Source organism: Phyllostomus discolor, chromosome 2 (assembly GCF_004126475.2).
Source record: "Phyllostomus discolor isolate MPI-MPIP mPhyDis1 chromosome 2, mPhyDis1.pri.v3, whole genome shotgun sequence".
In the NCBI taxonomy this organism is placed as follows: Eukaryota; Metazoa; Chordata; class Mammalia; order Chiroptera; family Phyllostomidae; genus Phyllostomus; species Phyllostomus discolor.
Genome location: NC_040904.2, coordinates 129657757 through 129670661, shown reverse-complemented (window position 1 = coordinate 129670661; position 12905 = coordinate 129657757). Strand labels below are relative to the sequence as shown.

Sequence of the window (12905 nt, the reverse complement as noted above, 5' to 3'; positions counted from 1 at the left end):
CAGAGTTGTTTAATCCACTCATCTACTGATGGATACTTGGGCTACTTCCATATCTCGGCTATTTTAAATAATGCTACAATGAACATAGGGATGCTTATGTTTGGTCCCTTATTGAAGTCGATGGTGTGTTAAAATCCCTGACAAGACTGTATTTCTGTCACTCTCTCTCTTTATGTCCATCAGGATTTGCTTTACATATTTAGGTGCTTCTATGTTGGGTGTGTAAATATTTACTGGGGTTATATCCTCTTGTTGGATTGTTCCTTTCATGTAGTGTCCTTCTTTGTCTCTCACTACAGCCTTTCTTTAAGGTCTGTTTTGTCGGATATAAGTGCTGCTACTCCAGCTTGTTTTTTCCTGTCCTTGGTTATAATGCATCTCTACAGCTAGTGTTCAGTTGGTTATTCAGGATGATTTCTCTACAATGTAGTTGTAATTCCAGATTGGTCCTGTGAGTATGTTAGTGTAGCTTCTACCACTTACTTCTCTGTCATCTGGATCCTGTCCAAATGCTCTATTTTAAATTAAATGTTATAAACCAGGGTTCTAATGTGTTATACATTGATATTCATTTGCCTGGAATACTGGATGCAATCCTATTTGAAGAAAGTTGGTTGGGCACCCAAGAAAGTCACCTAGTTCTATGTAATTCAGAGGGCCAGAATGGTCTATTTGGCCATTTCCTCTGTGCCCCCTATACTTTTACTTGGTGCATGTACTTTGAATAGATGAGTAAAGAACTGTGACAACTGCAGGTTTTACTTCCTTCTGGGAGCTTTCTTCAACCATTTGTGGATAAAACACCATTTTTCTCTTTCCGTACCATAGTTCCAGGGAACCTGTTTAGTGTGTATCTTTTTCAAAATATTGTGAACTCTTTAAAGAAACCACCTTTGTGTCCCAGGATCTGACACACAGTAGCTACTTCCAAAATATGGGTTGAATGAATGAGTTGAAGTAAAAATAAGGTAAATGTCAGAAGTTGAAGGCATTTGAAAATACCACCACTTCAGCAGGTTAACTTGTGTCCCTCCAAAATTTATGCCCACCCAGAACCTCAGATGTGACTTTATTTGAAAATGTGGTCTTTATAGATCTAACTAGTTTTGGGTCACCAAATGATATCACCCTGAATTTAGAGTAACCCCTAAATCCAATGACTGGTGTCTTCATAAGAGAAAGAAAAGAGAAATCAGAGACAGACCTACACGAGGAAGATGGCCATATGAATGCAGAAACAGATTAGTTATGTTGCCATAGAGTAAGGAACACTGGGAACCAACAGAAGTGGGAAGAATCAAGAAATGTTGTTTCTTAGGGTCTTTAGAGGGAACATGGCCATGCTGACACCTTGACTTTAGACTTCTGGTCTCCCAAACTGAGAAAGAATACATTTCTGTGGTTTTAGGCAATCTAGTTTGTGGCAATTTGTTACGGTAGCCCTTGAAAACTAACATACCAACATTTTGACAGCAGCTCGATCCTAGATGATTGTAGGGCTACCATCTCATTTCCCCTCATCATTCTCAAAGAGATAAGAAAAAAGATATTCGATTGCATGTGTAATGCTGTATGTTGGGTCATACACATGACTTGATATGTGTCATGGCTGAAATCACTTCCTTATTTGACAAATGGGGACACTGAGGGTGACAGAGTTTAACAAACTTGTGTCAACATATACGTAATAATAACAGCTAACATTGGAATGTTTATTATGTTTTAGCTACTGTGCAAGACTCTTCATATAAATTATCTCACCTTTACAAGACTGTAAGTGTAGATACTCAAAGTTTTGGGTATTTCAAAACTAAAGAAACTGAGGCACAGATTATAAACTGTGACCAAAGTCCCCAGCATTTGGCAAAGGCAGAATCTGAAACCAAGTGGTGTGATTCTAAAGCCCAAATACCTGAGAAATTTGCTATATTGGACATGGATGTGGTGTGCTCATCACTCCACCATCCCTGCCTGATTCCAAAGGCGACTCCTCACTGCCTATCAGCATCTGAATACATGGTTATATTACCTTGGCTGTTTCCAACAGTATATTTTCTTTCACTTTCTCACTTCTACTTCTAGCACACCAAACAGCAGTGAAATATTCTCATTTTCTGTGACTTCAGAGCTAATTTTTACAAAACTATGTTTGATATACAAAACAAGTCTGATGGTCAGAAGATAACAATTTTCTACCATTTGCTCTGTTTGGATCCAAGTGAGACAGCAGCTAAGCCAGTCTATTTTTTCTGCTTTGTTTGATCATTGGTCAATATTCTGCTTTCACATGTATAGGCAGTTCTGAAGGAACCTTTCATTTGTCACAATTATATAACTGTTGCTAATGAGTATGGTAGCACGATAAATGCTCATCATCTTGGTAGAACTGATCTTAGCCTTTTGTTGTTGTTTTTCCCCTTGGCTGGAACTGGATCAGTTTTTCCACACATATAGAACAATAGGCACAAAGTGGAGGCCGAAGGGGCTTGTGATATGACAGGGGTGAGAAGCTTCAGATGGACTTCAATGTCAAACCATATCCTTCCTGAATAATCAAAAATGTCAGTTCCTATGTTACTTTCCACTTTAGGCACATGCTTTGCACAAATCTCAAGTCTCATTGGATGGATTTTCTATGTGGAAATTTTTTTTAGAAATCTTAAATTTTTCTATATTTACTTTTTAGAGTGATGGTATATATTAGTTTAGTAATTCAAATGTTACATATATATATAGTAGTAGTGCAAATTAGATAAGTGGTAAGCCTAATTGAACAAATTATTGAAATAAAATGCATGTCTAACTATCTTGTCCAATTTCCATGATTACCACAAACACTGCTGTGTTAGTGTACTGATCCAGTGGGGTCAATCATGGCATTTTCTTTGCATATGTCCCTCCTGGATATAGAAGATTGGTTCAGAGGCAGGCCTCTGATCCAAGATCAGCCAATCCGATTCTTGTTGTCAGACTTTTTAGGAGTGTACCTAGAAAGATGGTAGTTTCCCTTTGTATGACAAAAACTGAAAGTGGGTAAATATGAGAGCTATTGTTGTATTTGCTACTGATGAGCAGGCAAAGTGGCTTGGTAATGAGAGTGATGAATGAGACAGACACCCAGAGAAAAAGAGATTCGAGGAGTAGAAAAAAAAAAACTTTTATTTATTCCCTCCAGTGCTCCTCCAGCCTATGGCCAACTATATTAGTTGTTGATTTTTGTGTAACAAATTAACTAAAAACTAAATGAAAATGACTTAAAACAACAGGATTTATTATCCCACAATTTCTGTGGGCCAGGAATCTAGAAATGTCTTAACTGGAAGAATCTGTGGTCTCCGAGTCTCTCATGATTACAGTCAAGGTGCTGAGCAAGGCTGTGGTTTCATCTAAAATATTGACTAGGAAAGGGTCCTCCTCCAAGCCCTCACATGATTGTCAGCAGGATTCAGTTCCTTGCAGAGTGTTAGATTAACATCCTCGATTCCTCTTCAGCTGTTCACCAGAGGCTTCCCTATCCCTTGCCATTTAAGCTTCTTCACATGGCAACCTACAACATGGCATCTACCTGCCCCAGAATGGAAAAAGAAAGAGTAAGACAGAAGCCACAGTCTTTTATGACTTAATCTCAGAAGTGATATTCCATCATATTTGCTGTACTCAATTTGTTAGTCACTAGATCCACTTCACACTCACGGGGAGGGGATTGTACATCGTACACACACCGGGAATCAGGAATCGCTGACAGCCACTTTACAAGCAGCCTAATACACTAACATCCCTAAGGACTTACATACTATGAAATAACCCTAATATCCCTGCAATGAATCTTAATTTTTGCTTAAACTAGCCAAAATTGTTTTTTATTATTTACAGCCCAACTTGCTTATACAGATCTTATAGTTTAATAAAATCCACATTTAGAATTCAGATAATTTTATTATGAGAAAATTAATTACTACATTTCTAAATTCTCTTCATATCCCCTACCTCTCGCAGACTATTTAATAGTGGTAAAGGGCAAGACATGAGAAAACAAAGTAGTAAGTTGTAAGGACCATTACTAATAGGAAAGTCAGTACAAGAAAATAAAAATTTATAAAATCTTCAGATAGTCAGTAAATACATGATAATTAGAAGCCTTTCTTATTCCTTTGTTGTAGGCCTCTGAATGTTACCATGAAAGAAATTTAGTTTTCTATGCCTTTTGTTTTTCAAACATCTTAGTTTTTCTCTTACAGTATTATAAAATAGAAAGGCAAACAAAAAAAATTACGTGACACCGAATATTTCTCTCTGCTTCACATTATCAGATACATTTTTGTGATCATTACAAAAATTTTAAAAAACAACATGGTGAAAACCCCTTATCTCGGGTTACTATATCAATCTGTAGGAAGTGGAGTAGCTTTTCAAAAAAACCTTTAGCAAAAAGTCCCCTCCCTGGTTTTTCCTGCAAACATTAACCTCAAGCATTTACTTCCTTCCATATTATTTACACATTTAACCTCAAAATTTCATCTAAGAAGTAACAAGAGATACGAAAGAAAGCACAAATATCAGCCATCTGCAGACCAGACCCGACAAGCGTCATGGTGGAGATGAAAACCTCTCTTTTCACAGAACTAAAAAGGGCCATTGTATACACCGGAGGCTGAGGCGCGCTCCCCTGGGTCTGGCCGCCCAATCAGGAGTTCTATAAATATGCCCCTCCACCACGTAGTAAACATTTTCTTTTTAGTTTCTGGGTTGCAGTTTATCTTTGCTGTGCAGAATCCATTTAGCTTTGGACAGAAAAATTTGCAAGAATCAAGAAAAGCATGTTTGAAAAGCAAACAAAGAATCATCATGGGCGCAATTCCCCCAGCGCGTCAGGACAGGCTGTGTGCTGGATTTTATTTAAGAAAACAAAGACATCCCCAAAGAATTACTTAAACTTGCTTTCTCTTTTTGGTAAAGATTTCGTGTGTCAGTTGGTTCTGTCCATTAAAATAAACCCTGCAGGAGACGATGGTAGTCTAAACCATGTCCAAAAGACCCCCAAATTAGAAAAGGAAATTTGGTGCCACCCAAAGTGGGTGGGGGGAAGGAAAGGAGTATGTGGCAAATACAGATCACCTTCTTCAGGTGCCGCCTCAGGATTCTGACCATTAAAAAAAAAAAAAAAAAAACAGGGAAAAGAAAAAAAGACTCACACAGGTTTTTTCCATTGAATATGACACAACATTTCTATTTTTCTTCAGTTGACAAGTCCCCCAAATAACATACATAAGTAAAAAATCCTTCTTACCACCAGCCGTTTTCTACACGGCTGTTTTCACATGTGTTGTAAGGGTTGGTTGGGGCCCAACTGCCCAATTCTGCTGATTTTTTCCAACAATGCACCCACCACCTGATCCTGATTGGAACGTCTCATCTTTCAAGTATGCGATGCCCTGACTCACCGATAACACCAGATGGGCCAGTAAATCTCAATCTTGACTATACATTAGAATCATCTGGGGAAGCATTAGGGGGGAGAAAAACCTCATTTCCAGGCTGCCCTTGGACCCACTGCATCAGCATCTTTAGTGGTGAGATTCAGACCCTGATTTTTTAAAGCAGCCCAGTGACTACAGTGTGTAGTCAAAGCTGAAAACCAGTGCTGGGTACCACATTGGTGTGTTAACTATGCTCTTCACTGATGAAAGCTGCTGAACTGCTAGGAATTTGATTAAGACATAATGTTATGTCAATTATACTTTGATAAAAGTTTTTTAAGTTAAAAAATAAATAAAAAGTGTAAAGAATGTTTTTCTTGGAAACACAGTGACCTCCCACTAATTTAAGACAGTAACAAGTTTATTGGGTCCTTATTATTCTCCTAAAAGAAACAAATTCCACAAAATTCCAGTTTGTAGAAGACAAGCTCTTCAACCTTGTGGAAGTATACCCCATCATGTTCACTGGAGGGGGAAATGGTGCAGCTTTTGATAAACTACCAGGAAGAACTTATGAGAAAAGTGTCAATTCATGACCAGGGTAAAAATGTGTGTAATACACCCCAAATGTGAGAAGCTACCTTGTCACCATTAAGTTAACCCTGACAAAGTAGTCATAGAGCACTGCAGTCTGGGAGGAAAGCTTCAAGACATGTAGTCATAGAAGTCTATGCTTAGAGAAATTCGGAGTCAGAGAGAAGTGATCAGTCCAATGTTATATTGTTCTTGAGGGGCATTATGAAAACCACCCTTCTCCTCACTTCTAGTCTAGGGGTTGTGTTTTTAAGTATGCAAAAGTATTTCATTTCATGTCTAGCCAATAGTAAACATTCAATAAATTTTAGCAATTGGTAGAAGTAACGGTGGTAGTAATGACTGTATTGGTATTAATAATGTCTACAAAACTGTATTAAGTTTAATTATTGTCTTAAAATACCTCACAAATAAAAACAACTGTTTCTTTTCTTGATGATGCCTCACTTATTTGAAATCTGGAAAATTTAAGAGCAAAGTAATAAAAAGGGAGGAGTAAAACGGGTGTTTTTTTAGAGCTGCAATGAAAACTTAGTATAGCTTTTACTATTTAATGGCACATCATTACATTAATTACATCTTACGTAAGGACTTTATCCTTTGTCTGGGATCCTAAAGTATTTGATAAAAATACTTTATATATCATATATTAAAGGGTGAAAATACTTTGTATATCTTATACATTGAGTGAGAATTCTTTTTATAAGTCACTTAATTTAATTATCTCATAGAGTCAGTAAATATAGATATTATTGCCCATATTTTACAGTTAAAAAATAAAAGCTTAAAAAATAAAAGGGATCTAGATAAGGTGGCTCAGCTAATAAGTGGCAGGGTTAGTATTTCATTGCAGGTTTTCTATCTTTGAGTCCTTCATTAGGTTACATACTTGGACTGTGTCACTATAGCCTTTTGAATAATTGACTTTACAGAGCTGCAGTGTAATGTTATGTCCTTGGCTTTTATTGAGCAAGATTTGAAACACTTGTATTTGAAAACTTGTTTTTGAAAATATAGTACCTCATTATGTTGCTCAGTATTTCTTGTTTAAAGGCTTTGGAGACAAACATTATTCTGAGAATTCACAGCCAGGGTAGTATCTGTACCACCTAAAAGGTGGGCTCTTCCTTTCCTTAGATTAGGAGAGTTACGTTATCCATTGAGTACCTCTCTTTGCCTCGGCATCTAGGAAACTCAGAGTGCAGTTTTATACTTGATCATCCTCACTTTTCTCAGTTCAGGTTTCTATGACATGTGTCCCCTTTTTTCTTCCCCCTCCCAGCTCTCTAAGGCAATCATCTTTATGCATGACTTTTATTTTTCAATATTTTTCAGTGATTCAATTTCATTGTACTGTGATTTTGGTAGACATCTGTATTGTACTGTGATTTCTGTAGAACACTTCAGGTAGTGTGAACTACCTGAAGGATGTTTCCCCTCTTGGTGGTAATAGAACCTCAATACTTCTTGGTTACTTTCTTTTCCATTCTAAGTCCGTGTAATTTAGAGGGTATCAATCCTAGTCTTTTAGAGCCAAGGGTAGAAATATGACCTAGGCCCAGCCAATCCATATGCTCTGTTGCTCTGGCCACAGTAATTGGATCAAGAGTGAGCCCTTGACATGAAACAAGTCAGTCCTATCAAAGCACGTTCAAATGCTTTCATTAGCATGACTGTGAAAGGGCTGTTAATTTTCCACTAGAGTGGCCAAGAAGATGGGGTGAAAAACTCAAGCTTCTGGCTGCCATCTTGCTCCACAACAGAGAATGCCTGACAGTAGAGGCAACACAAAGAAAAGGAGATCTGAATTTGAAGATAGGGAGACCAAGCCTGTTGACCTCTTTGGATCTAGTTGTGTGAGATGTGGGCTCTACCTCAGGACTCTAACCAAACAGGCTTAAAGTCCCTTTTCTGCTCAAGCCATTGTAGTTGGGATTATCTGGGCCTTGCAGTTTAATGTGGATTGACAAATGTAGTGATTTCTTTTTTACCACCATAAATACTATTTGAAAGTAGGCAAGACATGAATCAAAATAAATATACATCATGTGCAGGTTTTTATCCTTGATACCACAATTAATCAAGTTTTTCATTATCTGGTGGTTATTTTACTCATAAACCCCATTTTCACAAAGACCAAAATATTACAGCAGTATATTACATCTTTGTTTTGTTTTATGCTGATTGGGTAGAATATAGCAAAATTTAAAATGTACTCATCTTCTTCCACTTTGGTAATAAATCTGAAGCCATTGCCAATAGAATAAATTTAAAATTTAAATAAATGAAGTTAATGAATATTATACCCTTTTAAAACAAGGATGTTTCTGCCCTTCTAATTTCAAGATGCCCAAGTCAAATTCAAAAGTCTCTTTTGGCCTGGTTATCAATGTTTGACCTTCCTAATGACTTATTTAGATCTAAAGAGCTCTGCTTTCTTCACCAATAATGTCAGGTACATGAGCCCTTTCTGTTTAGCTTCATTTGTTCTTCTGTTGTGAAATGTTCGAATTTCTATTATTCCAATTTAGTGGCTCAAGACTGGGCATGACTTCACGCATACTCCTCTTGGCAAGGGTACAAAGTGTAGCTTCAGTTCATGTGTGTGTGTGTGTGTGTGTGTGTTTGCCAAATCTCATGGAATCATTTTTATACTTCCTGTTATGAAATGAATATTTGTGTGCTCCCCAAATCCACGTGTTGAAGAGCTACCCTGCCCCCTACCCCATGTGATAACATTTGAAAATGCAGCCTTTGGAAGGTAACTGGAAGTGGAGTACGTCAGGAGGGTAAAGCCCTTGTGATGGGATTAGTGGCTTTATAAGAAGAGAAAGAAAAAGAGACAGCTTACTCTCTGCCAGTGAGGACACAGAAAGCAGGAAGCTGTTTGCAAACCAGGAAGAAAACTCTCACCAGCCACACCTTGATCTTGGACTTCCCAGTTTCCAGAACTGTGAGAAATAAATTTCTGTTGTTTAAGCCAACTCGACTATGGCACTTTGCCATGGCAAGCCCAAGCAGATTAAAACACCTCCCATGGATGTTTTCTGTCTGTCTGGCCTGACATATATTGCTGAGTCTGTCTTTTTTAAATATGCTAAATATAGTAGTGTAGGGGAAAATTCTGCTAAAATTGAGAACAAATAACCAAGCCTGTGAAGTTGTATTTTATTTCCATGATAGAATGAAGACTTCCCATTAAAGGGCAAATCTTCCATTTCAAAAGTTTGAATAGAGAGTTCTTTAAAAATAAGTTCATTTGCTTAAATATAGGCTGCTAGAGAGCCAAAAAATCTTTTAAAAAAGGTTTTGGCTTTTATTCTGTATCATTTTCATTTGAGGATGAAATGGATTCATTTTAATTTATGCACAACTCTGAAGTCCCCACCCCCACTTACTGACAGGCAAAAAAAAACCACATATAGTCAGTTTGATATCCCCATGAGTATTATTTCTCTCTTTTACATTATCTATTTTTCTCTGGAGGCAGCACTGTTTGGCAAAAAACAAACAAATAAACAAACAAAAAGACACTGGATTCAGAGTTCAAAGGCCTGGGCTCTCTTATTAGCTGAGAGAGTTTGAGAAAACCATTTGATTTTCCCTCTGTTTTCCTATCAGTAAAGTGAGAACATCAATACCTGCCAAATTTAGCCCCTGTGATTTTGTAAGATGACGTGAGTAATTCTGGCAACTGTAATTTTACTCAACAACCATAACTAACAAAGGCTATTGTCTACCATGTGCCATACATGGTGTAGGCCTCTTGGAAAAGAATAATTAAAAAATAGTAGAAGTTTTAAAGAACTATTTTAAATGACTCATTGCTTCAGTCAAGAGTCCCATAGACTGACAGAGAAAACAGACACATAAATGTGAGTCAAGTGTGTGCTTAGAGTACTTTGTCCCCAGCTTTGTCAAGGTTTAAAACTATTATTATCTGTGTCCTTCTACTTTTTTTTAAGAGAGAGGGGAAGGGAAGGAGAAAGAGATAGGGAGAGAAACATCAGTCTGAGAGAGAAATAACGATCAGTTGCCTCTCTTATGCACCCTGACTAGGAATTGAACTTACAACTCAGGTGTGTGCCCTGACAAGGAAATTAACCTGTGACCTTTTGGTTTATGGAGTGATGTTTCAACAAGATAAGTAACATTGGCCAAAGCTACTCCTTTTTTTAATGTCTCTTTCCCTTAGAAGTTTATGGACTCCACGAGGGCTCTCTCCACTGTACCCCCAGCATAATTACTGAGGAACTAGGAGACAAAAATGTCTGGGGAAGTCGCTTGAAAAATTCAGTGTGCTACTATTTTTAAAACCATTCAATATTTCAGTTTAATCCTAAAAGAAGAGGAAACTCCAACTTCCTTTTTTTTGCACTGAGAGCTTTCCTTCTTATAATTCTTTACAAATCAGTTAACAACATACAATCCCTATCACTAGACCCATTTTTTTTCTGGGCTCCAATTTTACATAAGCAAATAATAAAGTCAGGTATTAGTTTTTATCTTCTTGAGTGAAATTACATTAAACCACCAACAACAATGAAAATGAAAGAAAAATCGATTGGTTTAATTTCTCAGGTACACAAGAATGCTTCTTTGAAGTAATAGCCTTAAGTATTTCAAGGTTAGACTCTGCACACATTTCTGTTTTCTAGCTGCAGCTGTGTCTGGGCTGTCCTTGCAGTAAATATGTCATCAGAGTGCATTATCTTGTTCTATAACCTTCTGTGAATCCCAGGGATGTGCAGAATTCAGCAGCTCCAAGGTACATGAGGCCAGAGCTTGAGGAGAAAATCCTCTCCCCCTTACAATTCCAACTGTATTAAAGAAATGCCCTTAGCAAGGATTTTTACTGATAGGTCCCCTTCACCTTAGTGATGTGGATATGTGTTTAGTTCTTTTATCAGGAAGAGTTTATGGAAACTAGGATCCTGAAGGAATGCTACATTTTTTACTGGTATCTGCCATTAATTTATTTTGTTTTCTAAAGCCAAAATAGATGCATTAGAAATCATAATTGAAAACAGTTAATTCTGGTTAGGTTGAGATTATATTTTTAAAAGATATGCGTTTATTTTTTTAAGATTTCATTCATTTATTTTTAGAGAGAGGAAGAGAGGGAGAAAGAGGGAGAGAAACATCAATATGTGGCTGCCTCTTGAGCACCCCCAACTGGGGACCTGGCCCACACCCCAGGCTTGTGCCCTAACTGGGAATTGAACTGGCGACACTTCGGTTTGCAGACTGGCACTCAACCCACTGAGCCACACCAGCCAGGGTTTAAAGATTATGATTTATGATTCATATTGTTCCCTACAAATAAGAAAAAAATCAGAAAGATGTTCATAATGGGGAAAAATTTCATAGATTTTCATTGTTTATGTGTTTATTTTTTTATTTTCCAGAATGAAGGAAAGGTTGAGGGAACATGCTGTAGAAACAGGCCCTTTGACTCTGAAGATCAACTCCAGTAAATACGTAGCTGAGATTTCCTGAGCATTCTGACCTTATTGAAGAAGACTCTATTTCTTTGTCAGGTCAGAACTTGTGTCAGAGAGCCAAGTGTCAACTTTCCACTTAAAGATTAGGCAGGCAGGAGTCAGTATATCTGGTTACACAGGACAGAATCTGTCCTCGACCTGGACCAGTACACTCGATTTTCTTTTCTTTTTTTTTTTTCTGCAGAAAGAGTTTTCCAAGAGATCTCAGAATGGTGCTGATGTGCAGAAAAGAAACCTTCATCTCAGTATTTCTCCCCAAGCAGCAGATTCTTCTATGATAATAGAAAAATAAGAATATTATTTTGTTTTCTAATGGAATCAACTTACCCTCAAGTCTGTTTTTTTTCAAAGCCCATTAAAGGCTGGAATTTATGACTTTCTTAGAAGCCCTTCGCCTTTCTCCAAAAACACAAAAGAAGAGTCTACTATTGTGTACACTAGAATAACATCTCTAAGATGTTTGAATATTTGTTATTGAAGAATAATCTAATTTCATCACATTATAACTTTTCTTAAGAGCAATTTATACTGTCTTTACTGTCTATGAGAGAGAGAGAGTGGGGGAGAGAGACAGAAGGGAGTAGAGAGAGAGAAAGGGAAAATTACTAAAGTCTCTCAACTGTCTAAGTTTGCGGGGTAATCTGATCTTTTCCTCTGGGGCACACAGGGAATAGTATTACCTGAGACTTATGTTATCAAGATATTATAGGCTTTGAAATGCTGAAGAAGTAAATGTAAATAGGTAATGCTTAGCTTTGTTACTCAGTTACCAAGGAAAGATGTTCTATAGTCCTTGTATCCTCTGCCACACAAAGTATGTTCTAAATTTATAATCAAATGGCAGGCAGTTGGAGACCACAGCCACTGAAGTAAATTGTTTTCCATAAGTCATGTTTGTGATTTGCAAAGAAAAACTCAAAAAGCAATGCTAAACTGTCATTTTTAATGACAGATCACCATTGAAACCATTTAATTCAGGTGCAACATACTTAACCCCAACCTCTATACCTGGCGTGTTTGACTTGACTGCCTTTTTGCAAAGATCCATCTTCTTTTATACTCAATTTTTAGTTCATATGATGAGCATTGGGGTAATTAAAACCTAATTTCAATGGAGGAATTTTGAAAATGCCTACAAACTGATGTTTCTTTTTAGTTTACTTAAAAAAATTGAACAGTCTCAGAAACATTAGTAAGAATTCAGTTTACCATATGTCTACTTAGTGATTATTTGGAAACAACAAGGAAAAGACCTCCCACAGACAACTCTCTTTATTACCAGGTTTCTTCAAAGAATGGGCTCAGAATACAATGCTGTTTGAGCTTGCGAATGGATAAGAGGCTGGCCCTAAGTAGACTAGTAAAATGAATTTAAATGGTCCTTTGGATG

General features: G+C 37.2%; 1 long non-coding RNA gene across 1 annotated transcript; it reads left to right on the top strand.

Annotated features, from left to right (window-relative positions):
* Positions 1–274: 274 nt before the first annotated feature.
* Positions 275–12682, top strand: LOC118498730. Its single transcript, XR_004901197.1, has 3 exons — positions 275–359; positions 2705–2708; positions 12672–12682. It is a non-coding gene; the product is annotated as an uncharacterized LOC118498730 (long non-coding RNA).
* The last annotated feature ends 223 nt before the right edge of the window (positions 12683–12905 follow it).